The 17,091-nt window shown below is 44.2% G+C and overlaps 1 long non-coding RNA gene across 6 annotated transcripts in view; it reads left to right on the top strand.

Moving 5' to 3' along the window:
• The first annotated feature begins 14,007 nt into the window (after window positions 1–14,007).
• LOC311444750 overlaps window positions 14,008–17,091 on the top strand; it is a 37,499-nt gene continuing 34,415 nt past the window's right edge. For all 6 annotated transcript variants that reach the window (XR_014698035.1, XR_014698036.1, XR_014698037.1 and 3 more), the window contains exons 1-2: window positions 14,008–14,368; window positions 16,746–16,793. This is a non-coding gene — a long non-coding RNA (uncharacterized lncRNA). The remainder of the gene's footprint in view (window positions 14,369–16,745; window positions 16,794–17,091) is intronic.

The raw sequence follows: 17,091 nt of genomic DNA, 5'->3' as shown, positions 1-17,091 counted from the left end.
CCAATGCACGCAGCATGGGTAACAAACAGGAGGAGCTGGAAGCCATCGTGCAGCAGGCAGGCTACGACTTGGTTGCCATCACGGAGACGTGGTGGGACCAGTCTCATGACTGGAGTGCTGCAATGCCTGGCTATAAGCTCTTTAGAAGGGACAGGCAGCACAGAAGGGGTGGTGGTGTGGCTCTCTATATTAGAGAGTCTTTCGAGGTTGTAGAACTCGAGGCTGGGAATGACAAGGTCGAGTCCCTTTGGGTTAGGATCGGCAGGGACAACAAGGCTAGCGTCCTGGTCAGGGTCTGCTATAGACCGCCGAACCAGGATGAGGAGACGGATGAGGAACTCTACAGGCAGCTGACAGAAGTTGCAAAATCGTCAGCTCTTGTACTCGTGGGGGACTTCAACTTCCCTGACATATCCTGGAAGCACAACACAGCCCTGAGAAAGCAGTCTAGGAGGTTTCTGGAGAGCGTGGAAGATAGCTTCCTGACGCAGCTGGTTAGTGAACCTACCAGGGATGGTGCCCTGCTAGACCTTCTCTTCACAAACAGAGAAGGACTGGTGGAGGATGTGATTGTCGGGAGCTGTCTAGGGCAGAGTGACCACGCAATGGTGGAGTTCACTATTCTTGGCGAGGCCAGGAAGGGGACCAGTAAAACCGCTGTATTGGACTTTCGGAGGGCTGACTTTGAGCTGCTCAGGACACTAGTTGGTGGAGTCCCTTGGGAGGCGGTTCTGAAGGGCAGAGGGGTCCAGGAAGGCTGGGTGCTCTTCAAGAGGGAAATCTTAATGGCGCAGGAACGGTCTGTCCCCACGTGCCCAAAGACGAGCTGGCGGGGAAGAAGACCAGCCTGGCTCAACAGAGAAATGTGGCTTGATCTTAGGAGAAAAAAGAGGGTTTATAAGCTTTGGAAAAGTGGGCAGACCACTAGGGAGGACTTTAATGATGTAGCGAGGCTGTGCAGGGACAAAATTAGGAAGGCCAAAGCTCATCTGGAGCTCAATCTGGCTACTGCCGTTAAAGATAACAAAAAACGTTTCTATAAATACATCAACACAAAAAGGAGGACTAAGGAGAATCTCCATCCTTTACTGGATGCGGGGGGAAACTTAGTTACAAGAGATGAGGAAAAGGCGGAGGTGCTCAATGCCTTCTTTGCCTCAGTCTTTAGTGGCAATACCGGTTGTTCTCTGGATACTCAGTACCCTGAGCTGGTGGAAGGGGATGGGGAGCAGGATGCGGCCCTCACTATCCATGAAGAACTGGTTGTTGACCTGCTACGGCACTTGGATGTGCACAAGTCGATGGGGCCGGATGGGATCCACCCAAGGGTACTGAGAGAACTGGCAGAGGAGCTGGCCAAGCCACTATCCATCATTTATCAGCAGTCCTGGCGATCGGGGGAGGTCCCAGTTGACTGGCGGCTAGCAAATGTGACGCCCATCTACAAGAAGGGCCGGAGGGCAGACCCGGGAAACTATAGGCCTGTCAGTTTGACCTCAGTGCCAGGGAAGCTCATGGAGCAGATCCTCCTGAGAGTCATCACGCAGCACTTGCAGGGCAAGCAGGCGATCAGGCCCAGTCAGCATGGGTTTATGAAAGGCAGGTCCTGCTTGATGAACCTGATCTCCTTCTATGACAAAGTGACGCGCTGGGTGGACGAGGGAAACGCTGTGGATGTGGTCTACCTTGACTTCAGCAAGGCTTTTGACACCGTCTCCCACAGCATTCTCCTCAAGAAACTGGCTGCTCTTGGCTTGGACTGGTGCACGCTTCGTTGGGTTAGAAACTGGCTGGATAGCCGGGCCCAAAGAGTTGTGGTGAATGGAGTTAAATCCAGTTGGAGGCCGGTCACTAGTGGCGTCCCCCAGGGCTCAGTGCTGGGGCCGGTCCTCTTTAATATCTTCATCGATGATCTGGACGAGGGCATCGAGTGCACCCTCAGTAAGTTCGCAGATGACACCAAGTTAGGTGCGTGTGTCGATCTGCTCAAGGGTAGGAAAGCTCTGCAGGAGGATCTGGATAGGCTGCACCAATGGGCTGAGGTCAACTGCATGAAGTTCAACAAGGCCAAGTGCCGGGTCCTGCACCTGGGGCGCAATAACCCCAAGCAGAGCTACAGGCTGGGAGATGAGTGGTTGGAGAGCTGCCAGGCAGAGAAGGACCTGGGAGTGATGGTGGATAGTCGGCTGAATATGAGCCAGCAGTGTGCTCAGGTGGCCAAGAAGGCCAACGGCATCCTGGCTTGTATCAGGAACAGTGTGACCAGCAGGGCTAGGGAGGTGATCGTCCCCCTGTACTCAGCTCTGGTGAGGCCGCACCTTGAGTACTGTGTTAAGTTTTGGGCCCCTCGCTACAAGAAGGACATCGAGGTGCTTGAGCGGGTGCAGAGAAGGGCGACGAAGCTGGTGAGGGGCCTGGAGAACAAGTCCTACGAGGAGCGGCTGAGGGAGCTGGGCTTGTTCAGCCTGGAGAAGAGGAGGCTCAGGGGTGACCTTATCGCTCTCTATAGGTACCTCAAGGGATGCTGTAGCGAGGTGGGGGTTGATCTGTTCTCCCACGTGCCTGGTGATAGGACGAGGGGGAATGGGCTTAAGTTGCGCCAGGGGAGTTTTAGGTTAGATGTTAGGAAGAACTTCTTTACTGAAAGGGTTGTGAGGCATTGGAACAGGCTGCCCAGGGAAGTGGTGGAGTCACCATCCCTGGAAGTCTTCAAAAGACGTTTAGATGTAGAGCTTAGGGATATGGTTTAGTGGGGACTGCTAGCGTTAGGTCAGAGGTTGGACTCGATGATCTTGAGGTCTCTTCCAACCTAGAAATTCTGTGATTCTGTGATATGTTTTTGGTAATTAAGATTTCCACAACTAAATGCAATGTTCCATATGCCTTCATTCTTGATCCCTACAGATTTTCAGAGGAGGTCACAGCTCACAGCTGGGGCCAAATTTCCAGAAGCACTTTGAATGTTGAGTGCATTTGAAAATATGGCTATAAAATACAATTATCAGAGTTGTTGGCTAAGGAGCATTTTGCTCCTTAGCTCTCATGTAGGTGTCTAAATGGACTTGGGACTCTGTTAAAAAATGCAGTGCCAATAAAAATGTTGAGCACTTTAATATTTGCTTCTAATCTCTTTCAGAAATCTTTCAGAAATCCTGAAGTTTGTTTGTTTGTTTGCTTGTTTGTTTTTTTGTTTGTTTTTTCTCTTATCTGTACCTTCTATTTATATTTTGTGTTCAGGTTGGTGGTGTTTGTTATACTAAATTTCTCTTTGTGTTTTTAAGTAAATCTTATTTGTAAATCTTATTAAGTAAATCTGTATTTGTGTAATGGTTACGGTTGGGATAGAGCTAATTTTCTTCGTAGTAGCTTGTATGGTGCTATGTTTTGTATTCATTAAGAAAACAGTGTTGTTAATACACCAAAGTTTTAGTTGTTGCTAAGCAGTGCTTACACAGTCAAGGACTTTTCTGTTCCTCCCACTGCCCCACCAGCAAGTAGGCTGCATGTACACAAGAAGCTGTGAGAGGGCACAGCCTGCATAGCTGAACCCAACTGACCAGAATATCCCATACCATATAGCAGTATGCTCAGCAACAAAAGCTTGGAGTAAAGAAGGAGGAGGATACCATACAACCTTATGTTATGGCATTTGCCTTCCCAAGTAACTGTTACTCATAATGAAGCCCTGTTTTCCTTGACATAGCTGAATATCTATCTGCCAAGGGAAGAAGAGAATGAATTCATTGTTTTGCTTTGCTTGCACATGTAATTTTTCTTTATCTTGGAAACATTTATCTCAACCCATTAATTTTCTCACTTTCACCCTTCTGATTTTCTCCAATATCCTGCTTGGGAGGGGTGAGTAAGTGGTTGAGTGAGATTTAGCTGCCTACTGGGCTAAACCACATCAATCTGTATTTTGCAGGAAAACTGGATTAAAAGTAGTAAATTTTAAACACTCTGTTTGAGGAGGGTGTGGTTTGAGAGCATCTGAATGGGATTAAGGCACGCAAATACATGGGCCCTGATGGGATGCATCCATATGTGCTGAGGGAGCTGGCAGAGGTGATTGCCAAACCACTCTCTATCATCTTTGAAAGGTCCTGGAGAACAGGAGAGGTGCCTGAAGATTGGAGGTACCAATGTCGCTCCGGTCTTCAAGAAGGGCAAGAAGGAGGATCCAGGAAACTACAGGCCAGTCAGTCTCACCTCTGTCCCTGGAAAGGTGTTGGAACAGCTTGTTCTGGATGCCATGTCCAAGCAATTGGAAGAGAAGAAGGTTATGAGGAGTAATCAGCATGAATTTGTTTATTAATTTGTTTATTAAGATATTGTCTCCATGGAAAAGGCAAGACTGTCTTTCTTCTTAACCAGCCTAGCAAACACTCTCTTGGCAGTAAGTTGAGGAGCTTCATACAGATAAGTTCAGTTCTTAACTAGTTTCTTTGAAATTAGTTGAGATTTTATCTTTTCTGTTTGGGGGCAGAGGAGCCGACTATTCCAACCTCTTTTTGTAAATCTCCAAAACACCCATATCCTTGACAGAAAAATTTGGTTCTCAATTTTTTAAACTTCATGCCTCTAGAAAACAGACATGATTGATGTATGGTGTGGAATATAGTGCTCTAATGATAGTATTGACAAAAAGAATGCTTCTTTACCATCATAGGTACTAAGCTTCATATTCGACAGTCCTGGGATAAAGGGAAGGAGAAATGTTTTTTTGGTTTTGTTTAAGGAGGGGGCTTAAAATTGCAGAAGAACTGCATTGAGAGACAAATTACAGAAGGTTAAATAGTCTGGGTACTTTTCTGTACTGCAGTAAACATATTCACTAGATAGTTTAAAAAAATTGTTTATGATGTGCCTAATAGAGCCATTCTAGTTTATCTGTTAAATATGTATTCATAATTTTTAAAAGGAAAATACTATTTACCCAGAAGACCAGAACAGTTTCTAAAAGAGCTTTCCCAGTCCATCATGTAAATATGTATTTAGGACAAGTGCTATGTGTACAGTATTAAAAGAATCCTCTGAAAATCTCTTTGAAAAGTTATTACACATGTCCACTGCTGCAGCAAAGTTTTAAATATTCATGTCTCAGCTGTTTCCTATTTCAGATTTCACTATTTGGTTTGAATATATTGTGGGTGAAGTGCTTTGCAAGAGCTTCATTTGTTGGATGTTAACATGCTTGTGTTCCAAAGGACTGCTCATGTGTGTGAAACTGCACATGTGCTTAATCTTTACTGGACTGAGGTTCTTATATAAATATATATGAAAACTGACAGCTGTCTTGGATTTCCAAAATGCAGATATAGATCCAAATTTTGAAACAGTCTGAAGTTCTTCCAATAAACTAAAAGCAGTAAAAGATTGCATGGGCTTATTGCAAAACAATCAGCCTGAACCTTTTTCAATAACGAGTATGTTTACATACAAAATTCCAATCTTTTCCAAAATTCTTATTGTAGAATCTGTCCTACCACTTTTCACCAAATATTTTATAGGAATAGATCTCCAATTTTTTACTGAAAACTGATTTTTCATTACATGAAAAATATCAAATGTCAATTTGATCTCAAATTCAAGTTAAAAAAATAAAAATAAAAAATTGAAAATCACTTCTAAGACTATGCAAATAAAACATCAACTTCTTCAGAAGTCTTTTTCCATTCTTGAGAATGTGTATTTAAGAATGGATCTTTTTGTTTGTTTTATTTTCTGTTTTCTATCTGGAATTTCTCTATATTTGAGTGATAAAAGTTGTACTGTAACAAAAAAAAGCAGAAAATCCTCTGCTATACTCCGGAGTTCATCTAATTATTTTATTGCTGTTGCTGGTATGATTGTTTTTTTGTAAGAGATTCTGTTTTCTTTATTTTTATGACCAGGAAGTTGTTTCAGTTATTAACACTTCACTCCAACAATTATTTATTTTTTTATATTCATGGACAGCAACAACATCTGAATTTTTTCTGTGACTACATGAGCACCTTCTTGTTCATTCTGAAGTACTATATCCTTTCTGTGGATATATGTAATCTTTTTATCAAAGACAAATATGTGTATAAACCAGAGGCTATGTCCTATATTTTTAAGGCCTTCTAATTAAGGCTTGTTTTGGTTTGTTTTGGTTTTACTTAGTATAAGCACTGTTCCGAAACCTTGCTTGTATTTAGAAATGTTCCATTCACATAACTGAATACTTGCTTTCAAGCCACCTTCTGTACGTTACATGGAACTTTGTTTTTATAATTACCTTAATCATTAATTTTTAATCTAAGGATTAATAATAATGCTTTTAGCACCTTTGTATTTTGAGGTTTTTATGACCCTTTAAAACTTTATCAGCGCTCTCATACTTGATGTTTCAACTCGGTTCCTTTCCTGTGTCTTTTGTCATGAATTGACTGTGTACTACTCCACTTTTCCCAAAGTGGGAATATGCTTAGTTATATTGGATGCTGGACCTGCTTAAACTCAAACATATTGTCCTATTTAATCAGTTCCTTGATCTTGTATTTCTTGATTTCTCCTTGGTTTTGACTTCAGCAGTTACTGCAAGTAGCCCAAAGAAATATTAAACAAGTAAAGCTATTCTGCTTCTAAGTCACTGTTTTGTTTTTTTTGTTTGTTTTGTTTTGTTTTGTTTTTTGTTTTTTTTTTCCCTGAAACCTCATAAAGCTCGTTTGTTTCTGAGTTATATTTCAGTACTGTTCCATTCCTTTGTTATTAATTAGATCAAGCCAACTTGCCACTAATACAGTAATAGTAGTGCCACCAGAATACAATCTGTCAAATCACCCTAAAATCTCATTCAATTGCTTTTGTAGGCTTACTTACTGCACAAAGATTTTTTTCTTGAGGGTTCCAGGGCATCTTGCCATCTTGTTCCAACCAAAAAAAAAAAAAAAAAAAAAAAATTGATGATGGCTTTGAATCAATTCTTAAAAATGTACTTTGCCCTTGCCCACCTGGTAAGTATTGCCTTTTTTTTCTGCATTGCTTAGCCTGTGTGAAGTTGAGTATGACTGTCACTAAGTTCTCTTACATTTTACACTGTTGATGTAAATAGTGGAGCCCTCCTTGTAATTTTACATTGTAATTTTCCTCCTTGTAATGTTACCTTGGGTAACATTTTTGGCATTTTTACTGCAGCAGTTTCTTCACAGATTGGTAGAGTCACAAAAACACATGAGCATTGCAAACACTTCATAACAATGGTGGCATCAAAGTGCCTCACTTACAGAAATATCAGTCTTGCAATAATCTGCTCTTCCACTTCAATAAAGAACATTTTATTCAATTGCTAATTTAACCTTGGGAAACCTACAAAGCTCATTTTCTACAGTTGAAGAAAGCCTCAATCCTTTCTATCTTGTTACTTAACAATCCTGTAGAATGTCTAAATTTTTCTTCAGATGAAATATCTATTTCCATTACTTTAGTATATTCACTCACCTATTTCTTATCACCTTTTTCAGCCAGAGGAATTTTGAATTGAATGTATTAATACACATGGATCTAGAAAGAACTTGAACATTGATCTTTCTATTGTCTTTGGGGTATGTGGAAAGTTGATCCAATTATTTTTTCATAGAAAATCTCAATAAAAATTAAAAGCATAATCATTGTTAGCACTTCTCCAAAAAGGTTTTCTTAGTTTTCTTTTAAATAATGAAAATAAAAACATTTGGATGTCAGGTTACTTTGGTTTAGAAATGTCACTGCAGTCTCTCACAGTAGATAACATTTTTGGAAATCCAGCTTCCTTTCCATATAATATCAACAGTTAAATTTCATTTCCCTTCTTTGAGAATGCAACTTAATAGGAATTCCATATTGTTATGTGGTTTTGGAAAAGTCAGTTACCAGCATTTGGAGTCATAGAAAATATGACCTGGTCTATAGATCCCTGGAAGAACTGTGATAGTAAAGATCAGTATTTTTAGACAGACACACACACAGGCAGTATTTTTGATATGAAAAAAAAAAATATATATTTCTAGTTGAAAACAAAAATTGCCATTGGGAAAAACAATACCATTGAGAAAAGTGTGTTAATTTATTTTTATTTTTATTTTTTTAAATGACTGCAATAAGAATCTATGAAAATTGTTTACCTTCCTTTCAGAATGCAATAAAAGTTAATTTTTCTACCTGAGATGTTCTTCATTGAAAACATTTATCCTGTCTAAGAAAATTCTCATCTCTTAGCAGAAGCAGCTAGAACTTTATTTTTCATCATTTGCTTCTTAACTTTTTAAAAGTTACACACACTTAATAGAAGTCCATGGGGCCTCAGAACAGTTGATTCGTGGTTGTAAGTGGCTTTAGTTGGTAGGCAATTATCAGCTGAGATGAAACATTCAGCTCAGCCAGGAGATAGCTTTGTTTTGGTCAATAGCAGAACCTCAATAATCCAAGAAAAATTAGTCATTAGTAAAAATATTAGTCAAAATACAGTTCCACACAGACCAAAATTCAATATACAGAGGATTTGTGAATTTGAACACCTAATTTTTACTTAGGCAGAAAAAAGTTTGTATTTCTAACCTTACCTGTCTCTGTTCCATATCTGTAGGCAACTGATTCTTCCATCGAGCAAAGAGATGTGATACCATCTGATACCCCATACTGAGGCTGACTGATCTCACAATATAGAAAAGGCATAGCAAGTGTTCATAATGACCAGTGAGGGAGCACAGCATATGCTACTGTTTGCATGCACGGTTGTTTACTGAACAACCAGAAATAAATACGTAATATCAACTACATCTTGATCATTCAAAAGCACTAAAAGGAGCTGAATTATAAAAATGCTCACAGAGATCAAGGTCACAAAAGCCTCCCAGGCCTTCAAGATATTTATTCCTATCCCCTTTCCCATTTATTCACATCCCCATGTTCTCCCTTCTGCTTTGTGTTTTTGGGGCTACTTCTGAACTGGGTCAGGAAACTCATTAGGTTATAAATCACAGAATCGCAGAACTGTAGGGGTTGGAAGGAACCTCAAAAGATCATCAGGTCAAATGACCCTACCAAAGTGTTGTGGTTCCGCTCGAGTAGGCAGCCGAGCTCCACCACAGCCACTATCTCACTCCCCCTCCTCAAAGAGGAATGGGGAGAAAATTTGTGAAAAGGGCTCAAGGGTTGAGATAAGGACGAGAAAATCACGCAATAATTATTGTAATGGGCAAAACAGACTCAGCGTAAGAAGATAGTAAGATTTATTGCTCATTACTAACAAGCTAGAGAAGTGAGAAACAAAGGAAAGAAACCAAAAGCACCATCCCCCCCCATCCACCCTCTTCCACCTCTTCCCCCCGAGCTGCGCAGGGGAATGGGGGAATGGGGGTTATGGTCAGTCTACAGCACTTCTCTGCCACTCCTCGGTCACTCTCATCCCCTGTGCTGTGGGGTCCCTCCCATGGGATGCAGTCCTTGATAAACTGATCCAGCGTGGGCTTCCCACAGGCAGCAGCTCTTCCAGAACTGCTCCAGATATGGGTCCGTACCACGGGGTCCATCCCTGAGGAGCAAACTGCTCCAACCTGGCTCCCCTACGGGCAGCAGCTCCTGCCAGGTCACCTGCTCCTGCGTGGTCTCCTCTCCACGGTCTACAGGTCCGGCCCAGAATCTGCTCCAGCAGGGGTCTTCCAAAGGCGGCAGCCTCCATCGGTAAAGGGCCACCTGCTCCACCGTGGTCTCCTCCACGGGCTGCAGCGTGGAACCCTGCTCCACCGTGGTACTCCATGGGCTGCAGGGGGACATCCTGCTTCACCATGGTCCTCACCACAGGCCGCAGGGGACTTCTGCTCCGGCGCCTGGAGCACCTCTCCCCCTCCTTCTTCACTGACCTTGGCGCCTGCAAGGCTGTTCCTCACTCCCTTCACTCTCCCAGCTGCTGTGTAGTGCACTGTTTTTTTTCCCTGTCTTAAATATGCTCTCACATAGGCGCAAAACAACATCGCTTATTGGCTCAGCTCTGGAAGACAATGGGGCCCTTACCAAACATGGGGCAGCTTCTAGATCTTTCTCACAGAAACCACCCCTATGGCCCCCTGCTACCAAAACCTTGCCATGTAAACCCACTACACAAAGCAGGTTCCTTAAAGCAGCCTGCAAAGGTAGGCAACCAGACGGGCCTTGAATATCTCCAGAGAAGGAGACTCCACAACCTCCCTGGGCAGCCTGTTCCAGTACTCCATAACTTTCAGTGTGAAGAAGCTCTTTCTCGTATTGGTGCAGAACTTCCTGTGCTCCATTTAGTGGCCACTGCCTCTTGTCCTGTCCCCACAAACGACTGAAAAGAAGTTGGCAAAATCCCTTTGTCACCCACACTTCATGTATTTATAAACATTGAGAAAAAAAGACTGAGGGGGGATCTCATCAAAGATGAACAGACCCAGGTCTCTCAGCTTTTCCTCATAGGGAACATGCTCCAGGCCCTGTATCATCTTTGTGGCCCTCCACTGGACTCTTTACTGGAGATCCCTGTCTTTCTTGTACCGGGGAGCCCAGAACTGGACACAGTACTCCAGGTGAGGCCTGACCAGGGCAGAGTAGAGGGGGAGAATCACCTCCCTTGACCTGCTGGTCACTCTCCTTTTAATGTACACCAGTATCCCACTGGCCCTCTTGGCCACCAGGGCACAGTGCTGGCTCACTGTCAACCTGTCGTCCACCAGGACCCCCAGGTCCTTCTCCTCAGAGCTCCTCTCCAGCAGGTCATCTGTGCTGTACACCCCATCCTGTACTGATACATGTGGTTGTTCCTTCCCAGGTGCAGGACTCTACACTTGCTCTTGTTAAACCTCATTTCGTTTCTTCCTGCCCATCTCTGCAGCTGGTCCAGGTCTCGCTGACTGGCAGCACAGCCTTCTGGCGTGTCAGCCACTCCTCCCAGCTTTGTGTCATCAGCACACTTGCTGAGGGCAGACACTATTCCCTCATCAAGTTCGTTGATGAAGATGTTGAACAAGACTGGATCCAGCACCAACCCCTGGGGAACACTGCTAGTCATAGGTCTCCAGCTGGACTCTGCGCCGCCCATCACCACCCTCTGAACTCGGCCAGTCAGCCAGTTCTCAACCCACCTTACTGTCCACTCATCTATCCCACACTTTCTCAGCTTTGCTAGCAGGATATCATGGGAGACAGTATCGAAAGCCTTACTGAAGCCAAGGTAGATGACATCCACTGCTGTACCCTCATCTACCCAGCTGGTGATGCCATCATAGAAGGCAACGAGTTTGGTTGAGCACGACTTCCCCTTAGTGAATCCATGCTGACTACTTCTCATAACCTTCTTCTCTTCCAATTGCTTGGACATGGCATCCAGAACAAGCTGATCCAACACCTTTCCAGGGACAAAGGTGAGAATGACTGGCTTGTAGTTTCCCAGATCCTCCTTCTTGCCCTTCTTGAAGACTGGAGTAATATTGGCTATCCTCCAGTCTTCAGGCACCTCTCCTGTTTTCCAGAACCTTTCAAAGATGATAGAGAGCGGTTTGGCAATTACCTCTGCCAGCTCCCTTAGCACACACGGATGCATCCTATTGGGACCCATGGATTTGTGTGCGTTGAGCCCACTCAGATGCTCCCGAACCACTCCCACGTCCACCAGACCCTTTGTCCTATTGTCAAGGGCAAGGAATCCTGGGGGAGTGTCCTTGGAGCAAAGACTGAAGCAAAGAAAGCATTCAGAATCTCTGCCTTCTCAGTGTCTCCCGTGACCAGGACACCCCCCTCATTCAGCAAGGGACCCACATTATCCCTAGTCTTCCTTTTACTGTTTACATACTTAAAAAAAATATATATATATTGTTTTTTATCTCTTTTGCAAGCCTCATCTCTAGGTGGGCTTTAGCCTTCCTTGTCACGTCCCTTCAAGTCCTGACAACACTTCTGTAGTCCTCCCAAGAGGACAGGCCCTTTTTCCACATTTCATAGACCTTCCTCTTCTTTGTGATCTTCTGCAAGGACCAAAGAGCTCATCAATGTTTCCTGCCCCCCTTCCCTGATTTCCTACTCTTAGGGATGCACCGATCCTGAGCTTGGAAGAAGTGCTGTTTAAATGTTGCCCAGCTCTCACAAGCACCCTTGCCTTCTAGTAATCTATCCCATGAGATACCCCCAAGCAGGTCCCGGAAGAAGTCGAAGGTGACTGTCCGAAAGTCCAGGGTTGCAATCCTGCTTTTTGCCTTACTTCTTCCACCAAGTTCCATCTTGAACTCCACCATCTCATGGTCACTGCATCCCAAGCTGCCCTCAACCTTCACATCCCTAACAAGCCCATCCCTATTGATAAGGACAAGGTCAAGAAGCACCCACCGCCTCATCTGCTTCTCCACCACCTGCGTCAGAAAATTATCTTCAATGCATTGTAGGAACTGTAGGACTGCACGTGCCTGGCTGAGTTGCTTACCCAGCAGATGTCTGGAAAATTGAAGTCTCCCGTGAGAACCAGTGCCCAGGACCGTGAGGCTACTACCAGCTGATTGTAGAAGGCCTCATCGACCTCCTCCTCCTGATCTGGTGACCTGTAGTACACCCCCACAACAGTGTCCCCCATATCAGCCCACCCCTTAATTCTCACCCACAAGCTCTCCACTTGTCCTTCACCCTCCCCCACATGGAGCTGGGTACACTCTAATTGCTCCCTCACATAAAGGGCAACCCCACCCCCTCGCTTCCCCAGCCTGTCTTTCCTAAAGAGGACATAGCCCTCCATGACAGCATTCCAGTCATGTGAGCTATCCCACCACATCTCTGTGATTGCAAAGAGATCATGGCCCTGCGACCACAGATCTCGAGCTCATCCTGTTTATTTCCCATGCTCCACATATTGGTATACAGGCATTTTAGGGAAGCAGCAGGCACAGTTACCCCTGAAGGGATGCAAGAAGATTCCGGACAGGGTATCGGGATCATTACCTTCTTTGAGGAGCCCTTGGACAATCCTATGGGACAACTCAAAGTTTTTTCCCTACTGTCTTCAACAGTGACAGGACTTCTCTGTCACTTTTAGCTCCGTTCATTTTTTGTTGTACTGGTTGTGACACAGTGCTCTGCCCAGCCTCGATCCCTACGCTCAGTACTACCCCCGATCTTGACATGCTTCGCAGGGTTGCTTCCTGGGTTCACACTAATGTCCAGACCCTCAACCTCATCCTTTTCCTGCCTGAGAAGGGAGTCGCCTACAACAATTACCCTTCTGTCTTTCTTGGTGGAGGCAGTCTTGAGCTGTGGGGTTGACTTCCTTGCTCTAGGCATCCTCATGGGTAGACTTTCTACCTCATCCTCGCCCATCGGTCTCTCAAGCTCCAGGGCCTCAGCACTGGTGTGTAAGGGCACCTGGGAAGGTGGGGCCAGTGAGGGGGGGGGGGTGTTGCCTGCAAGGTCGAGCAGGGACCTGTCTCCATTCCTCCGCAACTCCCAGGTCCCCTCCCTGAGCCCAACAGCGACAGGGCAAGGGGTCCACTCCCACTTGGGATGTCTCACCCCAGTACTTTCTCTTCAGGCCTTGCAGGGAGTTGCTCCACCTTTCCACCTCCTCCTTGAGCCCTGCCACCAGGTGGACCAGGTCATCCACCTGCTCACACCTCACACACACGGTGTCTCTGCCGCCCTCAGACAGCAGCAACAGGCTCAGGCACTCCCTGCATCCAGAGACCTGAACTGCCGCACTGTTGAGCGGGCAGTCAGTCTGGGTAGTTACAAACTTCCTATAGAGAAGCTCTCTGCCTAATGTAGACCATTGTGGCCTAGCTAGTGGTAGACAGCCATTAGATGAGTTGTTCTTACGGGCGGGGGGGATCGCTCTGCCCCGCCTAAGCGCACCCTGCTCGTGCAAACTGCTGGCCCCGCCCTGTTTGCCCGTCCAGGTCGCCGCGCTCCCCAGGGGCGGCTTTTGAACGGCCGGGGCGGGGGCGCTGCCGGCTCCGCCTACGCCTCGTCAGCCTCCCTCGCGAGGGCTGCCGGGCCCTGGCGGCTCCCTCGGCTGCCTCGAGTGGCCTCGGTGCTGGGAAGGAGCTCTGCCTGTCCCGGTACCCCGCTCCGCTGCAGAACACGTCTGCCCCAGAGCCGATCGCCTCGGCAAGAGGCGAATAACTCACAAACAACCCCAAACAGCTGCACAAACATTTAAGAGGGACAGTGTGTGGTAATAGTGGGAGGCAGGATGGCTCAGAGGCTGTTTACACTGACATGTTGCTGAAAGAAATATTCTTCAAACTGTAACTTAGGCCATCAAACTCCTGTACATTCTGTCTCCTGGTCTCTATTCTTTCATCCTGCTTGCAATTTGTACCTCCTGCAGTTATGGCTAAGCTTATGAACTTCAGTTGTCCAACCAGAATCAGTAAGTGCTGGATTTTTTTTTTTTGATACTAGTGTTTCCTTTCCTTTCCTTTCCTTTCCTTTCCTTTCCTTTCCTTTCCTTTCCTTTCCTTTCCTTTCCTTTCCTTTCCTTTCCTTTCCTTTCCTTTCCTTTCCTTTCCTTTCCTTTCCTTTCCTTTCCTTTCCTTTCCTTTCCTTTCCTTTCCTTTCCTTTCCTTTCCTTTCCTTTCCTTTCCTTTCCTTTCCTTTCCTTTCCTTTCCTTTCCTTTCCTTTCCTTTCCCTCTTTCAGTTTTCCCTAGTTGGCCTGTGGAACGTATTTCAGCAGATGGTCATGGAGTTTTAAATGCTGTGAGTGGATTTTTAATAAGTCTGACTAATTTTATGATCATTGCAGTTCATGTACATTCAGCATTCCCACTGACTTCAACAGGAAGGGTTGAATGTGCAAAAAATGTCAGATTGCATTCAACTGATACAACTCTGGCAGCTTAGATAAATAAGGGAATTCTGACCTCATGCTCTGGGCTGTTAATGCCAGGTATGATTGTTTTCCTCCATTCAGTTGATTTCAATTCATTATAGGACTTCACCACTCCTTGGCAGCATTAGGTATCAGCCACAGCTGGAGGCAGAAGTGAGAGTAGCTGCCTGATGCTGTGACAAACCCCATGTTTCTAAAAGTGGTATGATGTGTGGGTAGCTCTGGCTTCTGCCTTCACTGCATTAAAAAAAAAAAAAAGTCCACCGTCTATGTTAAAAATTCTTGTTAATTTTTCTTCTTTCCAATCTGAGTGTTTTTTCTCCCTCTCCTTTAATTGAATGAATGAAATCAGGATGAGATCACCATGTCTCTTTGAAACCTTACGTGTTGTCTCTGTGCCAGAAGGTAATATGTCATGGAGAGATGATCTACAGTTATGTCTTACAAAGATGAGGGCAAAAAAGTACCCAATACTCTTCTTCCAACTATACTTTCTGTAGCAGAGCTACGCTGTCCTCCTGCATTTTCTTCTTGACAAGTCTGCTTCTCAGGACATCTGTCTTGATTTGACAAAAGTATTTGGCCATACTGCAAGTCAGAGCAGATCATCAGTGCAAGCCTCCCCGAACTGTTTGCGTAGCAAACTTCTCTCAACAAGTTTGCAAAACAGTAAAACATAATTGTTACCAGGAGAGCACACCTTCAAATTTCTTTGCTGCACCTATGTTGGGATTTTCTCGAATTTTGTTTGCCTTTGACAGGCACAATCTAGCAATATATATATATATTATTTTATTTTTTTATATCTACAAGAAATCTCTGTTAGGTTTATGTAATAAGATAAACGTATGCAAATCTATCCTCCAGTTCTGTGAATTATATGCCTGGAAACAGTAAGCAATACAGTAAAAGCTCACTATGTTGCATTTTACCTATCCACATACTCCACAAAAGTGACATAAAAAACAATGTTTTCTTCCCCATTTCTCAGCAAATATTTAATAGTAGATGCAACGTTTTGTAATGTCTCACATCATTACAACTCCCTGACTTTTTACAAAATATAGTGAGATTGATTCTTCATACAAAAATACTTAACAGCATTTGTTATTACTCTGCAGTGCAAATATAAGTGTAAATAAATAATTTTGAACTGTATTATCAGGCAAATGTAGCTGTTGAGATGAATACATTGGTTTTGTGTATTTCTTCATCTGCTCTGCAATTTTTCACATTTCAGTAATTAACTGATAAATACTGAATGATTATTCCGTCTCTTAGAAACACATTTTCAAAAGAGGATATATGCTCAGGACTAGATCTACTGCCTTCATTTAGGGCAAAATTCACAACAGATCACAATGCTGTTGTTTTCAGCACCCCCAGTCTCAAATGCCTACTGTGAAGAGGATGTACGGCCCCAGCTGGACCCCAGATTGCTTAAGAGGAGGAAAATCCTGTGCCTAATACTGGGGTTCAGAAACATGTATATGAATACAAAGAGAGACAAGTCATCCAAACAGTCCACTACAAACTACAGTGGACACAATTGTCTTGAACCCTGGTCCTTTCCCATGCCTTGATTAATCCTGAATCTTCTGGGGTTTGATATCAGTATCCACCAAACCTCACAACACATGGTTGAAGAAGAGGACACTTCTACCCACTTTGTATCACATTGATAAGTACCCAGAGGACTTTGCCTAGCCAGTGGGAGATCTGGATTTGCATTCCTGCTTAGTTAAAAAGGATTTGAATCCAAAACTCTCTATGAACTTGCCAGCCAAAAGTGTGTTTCTGGGATAAGGTCTTACTGGTGCACCCTTCTCACTGTGCTTGTCATGTATAAGAACTAGATGTAACAGAAACAGAGGGGAATAAGAGCAAGGATTAACATGGCTCTCTTTTCTATTGCAGATGCAAGCTATGGAAAGTAGAGAAACCTGAGGGCTACTCACTGCTCCAGTAAGTACTTACCAAAGTATGTCTGCAAATCTATACACATACGTAGATGCATGTAGACTTGTGCAAGCCTGCTTCCATTATCTACAAAGTCTTGCTCGCACATCATTTTCCACTACACCCTAATGTATGTTTATTATTCCATACAAAGCTCCAAAAAGAAAGACTGAGAGAGATCAGTATTCCTGAATACCTGTTAGAATAATCATTGGAGTTTTCCCTGAAGGTGCAGGTTTGTTTATGCTCAGAGAGAGAAAAGAATTGAACCCATATTTCCGATATGAATGTTCTAATCAGTGAA

This window comes from Aythya ferina (assembly GCF_964211825.1).
Source record: "Aythya ferina genome assembly, chromosome: 1".
Taxonomy (NCBI): Eukaryota; Metazoa; Chordata; class Aves; order Anseriformes; family Anatidae; genus Aythya; species Aythya ferina.
This window is presented reverse-complemented; position numbering and strand designations above follow the sequence as displayed.